Consider the following 8,670-nt stretch of genomic DNA (forward strand, 5'->3'; position numbering starts at 1 on the left):
CCTTTGTTTCTCATCTTTCTGCCACATCCAGACATGTGTGGATGATTGGTTCCCTAGGAACAACGAGTAGTGGTGCACCTTGTGCTGCTGCTAGTTGTCTCTGGGGGACGCCCATGCCACGTGTGCACTGGTGTGCGGCTAGTTACCCCAGGTAAGGTAGGGGAGGCTGAGGCCAACACTGGGCTGGCCCCAGTTGCCTTACCTGGGCTTCTGGGGGCTTCCCGGGGCTGCAGCAATAGCGAACCTGCCACGCAGAGCCTGGCCAGCAGCCAGAGTGCAACTCTGGACAGCCAGGCTCTGGCTTGGGGTAGCGCACACTGCTGCTGCATGCACTGTTCTGCATTTTTTCTCTTTGTACTGCTTCCTTGCAGTGTGGAAAACAACAGAACATGTGGTACGTGGTGTTGCAGATGTGTCTACAGCGCCACATACCCAGGGCTGTGCTCGTCTGGCTGCAGCCATAGCGAGGCAAGTTCTCTCAAAATGATCGATGCCTATATATCACGGTGCCCACGGGAACAATTGAGTATTTGAGTGTCCCACATATTGATATAATATCACATTTCTTCAGACTGGCCTTCAAGGTGTCCTTGAATCTCTTATTTTGCCCACCTGTAGAATGGTGACCATCATTGAGTCGGGAGTACAGAAGATGTTTTGAGAGCTGGTTGTTGGGCATCTTTATGACATGTCCTGTCCAATGGAGCTGGTGCCATATAAGCATGGCTTCAATGCTGCTGGTGTTTGCTTAAGACAGAAAGCTGGCATTTGTTCTTTTGTCCTTCCAATTGATATAGAGTATTTTCCAAATATATCCCTGATGGCAACATTCAAAAGCTTCAGAAGTTTCCAATATGTCATCCAAATTTCACACCCATACAATCAGAGTAGGAATGACAACAGTCTGATAGATGAGAAGTTTGGTTTGGGTCCTGATGTCATGATCATCAAAGACATGATTCTGAAGACATCCAAAGGCAGCACTAGCAGATTTTATCCAGTGATGAAAATAATTGTCTGTGTTTCCTTTTTGGGAAATGTGGCTGTCCGGGTAGGGGAAATGCTCAGCATTCTTCCAGGACTGCTCACCAAATGTAATATGTGGAGGGCCAGCTGGTTGGCTTGGGGTGCGTTGGTAAAAGACCAGGTTTTTCATGAAGCTGACAGTGAGTTCAAACATTTCATATACTTAATAGAAGCAGTCAGTTGTAACCTGGAGCTCTTAAATTGAGTGGGCATACACAACACAATCATCAGCATATTGAAGATCGCTAATAGAGGTGCTGGTTATCATGGATTTGCAACATAACCAAGTAATGTTAAAGAGATTCCCATTCATATGATACTGTATGCTGACTCCAGATGGGAGTCTCTTACCAATAATATGCTGAATAGCTGCGGTATAGATGGAAAAGAGTGTTGGTGTAATCACACATCCTTGCTTGACTCCAGTTCTGATAGTGAAGGGGTCTGTTTCTGAGCCAGTGCTTAGGATAGTTGTTTTCATGCCATCGTGAAGATTTCATCAGGATCTTTTATAGGGTCTCTCTGTTGATTAAATCAAAGTCCTTAGTCAAGTAAATGAAGGTCATGTAAAGATCTCACGTTGCTCATGGCACTTTTCCTGCAGCTGTCTAGCAATAAATATCATTTCTCTTGTACCTCTTAGGGGTCTGAAATTGTGTTGGAACTTGGGTAGAATCTCCTCAGCAAGGAAAATGAGGCTATTGAGGAGAATGCAGGTGAGGAACTTTCCAGCTATGGACAGGAGTGCAATATCATGATCATTGCTGCAATACAATCTGTCTCCTTTCATGAATATTATAACAGTTCTGGAATTTCTCAGGTTACTGGGAATCTGTTCATGTGTCTAGATTCTCATAATGACATACAGTTGGTGAGAGAACTTTATTCCACCTTGTTTATAAATTTCATCTGTATTCTATCTGGATCACGTCTTTGTTCTTCATTTGCTTAACAGTCTTCAAGGCCTCTTGATAAATTGATGGATCTGCAACATAGTCTTTAACAGGGTGTTGTGGAATAGCTTTGATATTGTTTTAAACACTATAATCTCAGTTCAAGTGCTCTTGAAAGTGCTTCTTCCACCATGTGTTGATGGTGGAGCTGTCCTTAATGAGTGTTGTTCTATCCTTGGACCTCAGAGGAACATCTCTTTGTAGTACTTGACCCATAGCTAGCTTTGGTTGTGCTGAATAACTATGCAAGTTGTGGCCATTAGAAAACTTTTGAATCTTTTGCTTTGTCCTCCCACCACTTGTTCTTTCACTCTCAAATTTTCCTCTGGGTCTTGGCTTTAAAGTGACAATAAATGTCCTGCTTCTGTATGGAGTTGATTCTGCCAAGAGGCTGTCCTCTTTCTGTTAATGAGATCTTGAATTTCCCCATCATTCTCTTCAAACCAGTCCTGAAGTTTCCTGCTGGAGAAGCCTAGAAATTTTTTGCGTGCCTCATGGATGCATTTTTTGAGGCTCTCCAGGTGAACAATGGTATCAAGATCATCAGGGAGGTAGGAGAGTTTTGTCACTAAGGCATTGCTGGAAACAATCACTTTTAGCTGGTCTTTCAAGCACTCAACACTGAAACTCTTCCTTGGTTGCTTCTTTTGTTTACATTGTTTTGTGGGGATACAAATGGACATGAAAGAATGTCTCAAATAATATTCTGTACAGCAGTTGTCTGCTCTGGTCATAGCTCTGGTAGTACAGATGTCACAATAGTCCCAGGCATACAATATGATGTAGTCAACCAGGTTCCAGTGTTTTAGATGGGGGTGCATCCATGATGTCTTCCATGTGTTACCTTAGTGGCATAAGAGGCTTGTGATGATGAGATCATGTTCTGAACACTTGCTCAGGAGAATAATTCCATTTGAATTGACTTTCCCTGCCCCTAAATGCAACAATGTCAATGTGAAATCAAACAAGTTCTTTGGCCTTGAGTTCTGTCCTTTGCTCCAGTTTGCTGTTAGTGTTGTCCATCAGGTTCCAAGTTGTAGTAAACTTCATTACTAGATTTGGACCACAGATAGAGTAACCACACTGGTTATGATTTTCCAGGCAGGTGAATTTTTTTCTAGCCCTCTCTCCGTATAGGGTGAGTAGAGTAGATCCTAAGCAGACCTGCTTAGTCATGATTGCAGCTACCAAATTGCATACCCATCTCAGTTCCAAGTACAAAATGACAATCATACAATCATCACCCGTGTGTAGGTCCATGACATGGGGCTTCTGATAATCACCAGTGCCTGTATGTGTCACCACTTGTCTCTACCCATCCTACAGTGACTACTTGTCTATACCTGTCCTACAGTGATGCTTTCAACTTGCTGTTGAAAGCAAAGGCCTTTACATGTCTTACGTTAATGTAGGGATGTGATTGAGCATCACTAGCCTCATTATACTTCACAGGAAGGAAACTTTAATCTCATGTTAAGAAAAGTATAGACAACCACAGGTTTCTATTCTGCTGCAGCCTTCATCCACCTTTGCAGCCATTGTGAAATATATTTTCTTCATCAGCCTGTTCTGTTGTTGAGGACTTTTATTTATATTTTCTCTATTTACTGTTTACTTTGAGTTGACCTTATATTACCCAAATCATTTTATTTGAAACATTCAGTTGGTCTTAACATGAAGCTTCAGAAGGATAAGCATTTTAGTTTGTAACACTTTACTGGGATTAGACTGTAGTTAGTAAAATATTCTTTAGTGTTGCTTTCTTGTGCTTAAAATGAAAGATTAAGTTCAGCAACATACTGTAATTGGTACTGATTCAAAAATTGCAGCCAGTTTTAGAATGGAAGCCAAATTTTCCTTCTACTTTCCAGATTTGAAATCCTAGTACAGTGCGCACAGAACACACATGATGTTTCTTAACCATTCATTAAAAAAAGATACTCTAGCCAATAAAACATTTTCCTATAGGTGTTCAATATACAGTATACAACAGACAATCCAGTAAAACAGTTATAATAAAACAGTAATGTAATTACTAACCCAGCCAGAATATTGATTGTAGGTAAAAAAAGATACTAAAGTAACTAATCAAACTGTAATAGCTCATGAAAAAAAGATTCAAACAGATCTAGGATTTACCCCATTTCATTAAAAGAATGAATCTCCAGTCTTGAACATTTCAGTTTAATAGCTTTATATCTTTAATAACTATTGGCATGCAGACTGTAATAGAAACTCTCTAGCTTATAAATGTTTTATCATAAGACGTACAGTTTTGCTTTTCTGCAGTTGGGTTTGAAAGCATTCTACAAAGACTAGGCTACTAAGCCTAAATAACATATCAATGGCTACACTGTTTTTAAAAACGTTGTTATTCATACGTATTGCTTAAAAACAGAATTGGAGTCACTTAGTAGTTTAAAATTAATATGTCATTTCCTCAACATATAAATTCTATCTTATTATAATAATATAATTAATTGTCATGTAATTATGCAGACTATATAAATTGGCATTTTAAAAGATTTATTGGTAAGTTTTTAAAAGGTTACATTTCTGGAATTTTTTTATACAGTGGAATTTCTGATGCTACAGTAAATTAAGAAGTTGGATGATTTTCATATACTATCCTATTTCACTAATACAGAACAACCTTGAACCACACTAGGGCAATAATTACCTAACTTAAATCAGAGACAAAGTCAGCCAAACAGCTGTTTTCAGTTTGTTAGGAGACCCATTTTATTTACTCTCTTGGTCAGCTTTCATTACTATATAAGACAAAATTTCGCTTGAGTTTTTAACCCTGAATTCCCAGCCTTGTTTGCTGCCTGCTATAAAATTGTATGCTTGAACTGTCGCAGCCACTCAACAGGCTAGGAGCTACTGGTGTGTTTTGTGTTGATGGTATTTTTCATGAGGAGAAGTTTCAAATACCAGTGGTACAGGTACAATGATGCTTTGAAACCTAATTCTACATCTCTTTTTCTCTTTGGATCCAAACACATCCTCCTTAGCCTGTTTATGCATTGCCATAATGCCAAAATGACAATTAATGCTATGGTATAAAAATATCCTTAGCAAACTATCTTTATTTGAATTTTGCAGCACTATGTAAAGATCACAAAAAAACAAAAACTGTATTTTTTTTTTAATTGCATACCTGACTATATAAAGGGCTCAGTCCATCTGGCTGTGTGTCTGTCTGCCTGCCTGTAATGCTCTTACAGGGCATGGCTCCAGCCAGTGCTGTGCGCGGGGTGAATTACCTATCAAGAATGACAATGGGAATGGAGCACCACCGTGACAAAGGGGACGGAGCAGGATGGGGAGGGGTGTGGGGCCAGATGTGGAGCGGGGGTGGGGGGACAGAGTGGGGGGGCAAGACCAGCACCACTGGCCTCACCTGCCACACCCACCCCCTCCACCCTGCTTCTTGGAGGTAGCAGCAGCCCAGGGTGGTGGCAGTGCAGTGCTGGCCTCACCCCCCTCTGTCCCCACTGTCATTCTTGACAGGCAATTCTCTGATAAAAGAACTAGAAGTTCTAGTGCAGGCTTCTCCAACATATGGCCCGTGGGCCACCATGCGGCCCGCCAAGCTGCTGGCACTGCTGGCCTGTGCCTGCCTCCTCACCCACCTGCTTGAAGCCAGCCCCGCTGCCTTGCCCTTCCCTGCCCTGCCCTGCCCCAAAGCAAGGCAGCGCGTGCTCACTCCCTCAGCCAGTCTCCCCCTGGGCGCTGCGGCTCTCCGGGCCTGGTTGCCCACACGCGAGGCCCCAAGGGGGCCGCTTCTCATGTGCTGCTGGGGATGGGAGGAGGCTGGCCGGGTCTGCACTGGCCAGCAGAAGCAGCAGCGGAGCCATGTGCCACTCAGGACAGGATGAGCCTGCACCGGTCAGTCCAGAGCAGCACACAGCTCCACCGTCGCTTCTGCTGGCCGGTGCAGACCTGGCCGGCCTCCTCCCATCCTCAGCAGCACATGGGAAGCCGGCTTCAGGTGCATGCTGCTATTCCTGGCCAGTACCGACCCGGTTCTGCCCAGGCGGGTCCTGCAGCACCATGTCAACCCGGGCATGGCACCAGCAAGCAGGGCGGGCCCCAGGTTAACCCCAGCCTGGCCCCGTGGCTTCTCTAGCACCAGTTCAACCCGGTTATAGCCAAGCGGCTCCTGCAACACCATGTCAACCCGGGCATGCATGCCATGTCAACCCCTGCAACTTCATTGGTGTCAAAGGTCATGTGACATCACTTCCTGATATGATACCACTTCTTGTGACATCTTTAAATATGGCTCCCCCCCCCACTGGGTGATAAAAAGTTCGTGATCCGGCGCGCCAGCCCCCTGGGTGATAAAAAGTTTGTGATCCGGCCCCACATTCAAAAAGGTTGGACACCCCTGCTTTAGAGTGTTTTACAAACTTCATGAATTTCTTCCTTTCCTTTTTCATGTCTTCGTGACAAGGTATTTAGTAGAATTTGCAGATTTGTTGGAATCTGACAGGTCACACCATGAGCTCTTCTGCTGTGGCCTCAAATTTGTGACTTCTGGGCTGTCAACTGTATGCCTTAGCGCCCACAACACCCCAGCCTCCTACTTCATGAATTCTAAACTTCATAACACTTCTGTGTAGTAGGTTAGCATTGTTCTCAGGTCCTTTACATACCCCTGTCATGCAGCCAATCTCTGGGAAGCCTGGCCTGACGATACCAATTCTGGAGATTAAAATGCCAGTCCTGGAGATTAAAATTATTAAATGATCTACTCCAGAACTTTTCAACCAGTGAGACTGGCCTGGAGCTGAGCTGTGTGCCTGTCCTAATTGTGTTACTATATGTAAAACTTCCAGGACACTATTCTGCCACCTTGGCAGTTTTTTGGCTTGAGCACAGCTCATTGCAACTTGTGAATAAAGGTACTATTCTTATAACCCAAAGGGAAGAAAAAATCCTGCAGAAACAGTTTGGAACAAAAAAAACAAAGTAGAGTGTGCTGTGTTTTACTGACCCCAATAGATTCAGAGATTTGTCACTGACTTCATTTGGACAAGGATTTCACTGAGAAGATTTCACTTTAATTTCCATTGCATCTTCTGGCTATTGGCTTATTAGGCCCCCCTCTACACGTTACATTTAAAGCGTAATTAACCAGCTAATCGTGCATTAAGTTGTGACCCAGCTATACGTTCCACCAATTAATGGCATGATAAAACAAGCCATAAATTACAAAGTTATTCCACACAAAATGTTACCTTATTCTAACCATACCGTTAATTGGATGTGTGGTTAAATGCTCCCCTGTGGCTGGGAGCCACATGAACTGAGGGGCTCCCAGCTACAGGAGAACACCATCCACTGCCAGTCCCACAGTTGACAAGGCTTGCAGTGGTGGCAGTGTTCCCTGTGATGCCCCACTGTGAGCCTTGTCAGTCTTGTCACAGTGGGGGCACTGGGAAGAATGCTGTTGCTGCTGTGAGCTTCACATCAGGTGTGGGGCTCACAGTGGTAGCAGCATTCCTGGTGCTGCCCCCCACTGTTAGCCCTACACCTGAAGAGGCTTGCAGCAGCATTTTCCCTGCTGCCCCCACTGCAAGCCCAGCAGCTGACAATGCTGCCTCCACTGCATGCCCCACAGCTGATGTGCAGGCTCACAGAGGTGGTAGCGTTCACAACACTGCCCCTGCTGCACTTCCCATAGCTGAGGTTGGGGCTTGCAGCTGTGGGAGCCAGCACAGGGGGAGCCCTGGATCATGATACTCCTGCACTGGTGATTTGGCATGATGGGATTTAATGTGTGAACCCACAATTTTGCCTCCAGCCATGCATGTGTAGCATGGCAGGAGGCATGATTGTTTGGATCATGTATTAAATCCCATTGCACCCTTATCTGCATGTGTAAAGGGGCCCTTATATTTGGGTTTTCCAATGCCATTTTGTACTTGATATAACTTTTATACTAGTTAATGAACACCTGAAACCAAACAAGCTGCATAGACACCTAAAAAAAAATCAGAAAAAGCATACCAGAAAATTCCTGCTTTGGTTTTGAAGGTGGTTTAATTGTTCTCAAGCAACAGAAGAACAATTTTCAAAAGAACAAGTATTATCATCCCTTACCACTGCTGTTGTACCATGTCTCACTGTGTCTCACTCATTCATGGACACAACAGGCAAAAACAATGGACACTGTTAAAATTCAGACAGAGTCTAATGTCTACTGAGTACCAATCTGATAAGCTCCTAAGGTGCAATCTAAAGTGATTGATACAACATACAAAATGAAGAAAGTTTGTGCTAGACTTGTTTGAATGTAGATGTTATTAGGTTTTTTTGTTAATTAATGAGAGTGCTTTATTGTATAAACCAATAATTTAATTGTTAATATTATTTATTTTTCTTTCAGTGAAAGCAGAATTAGAATTCACTAGGAATAGTGTTATTCCATCTGTACCAATACTAATAGAGTGGAAATTCACTAGAAGATGTGAAGAAATGGGGTGCCAGTCGACCTAGGTCCAAAATCACAAAAAGATTTTTTCCATATTTATAGTAAGATGGCTTCCACAAAGGAAAATTTGAACTGGTTGCTTCAAGTCAAATGGGACACTGCAGCGACTTTCTGTAACATCATACCCACTCTAACAGGGAAGATGATAGCTAGCCCTAGGGCTCCCTTCCTCTTTTTCACTCTTTC

General features: G+C 43.3%; 1 protein-coding gene across 1 annotated transcript in view; it reads left to right on the top strand.

The window, feature by feature from the left end:
• SLC25A21 (solute carrier family 25 member 21) overlaps positions 1 to 8,670 on the top strand; it is a 355,138-nt gene that overhangs the window by 23,485 nt on the left and 322,983 nt on the right. The gene's annotated exons all lie outside the window — the stretch shown is intronic.

This window comes from Alligator sinensis, unplaced genomic scaffold, assembly GCF_000455745.1.
Source record: "Alligator sinensis unplaced genomic scaffold, ASM45574v1 scaffold280_1, whole genome shotgun sequence".
Classification (NCBI taxonomy): domain Eukaryota; kingdom Metazoa; phylum Chordata; order Crocodylia; family Alligatoridae; genus Alligator; species Alligator sinensis.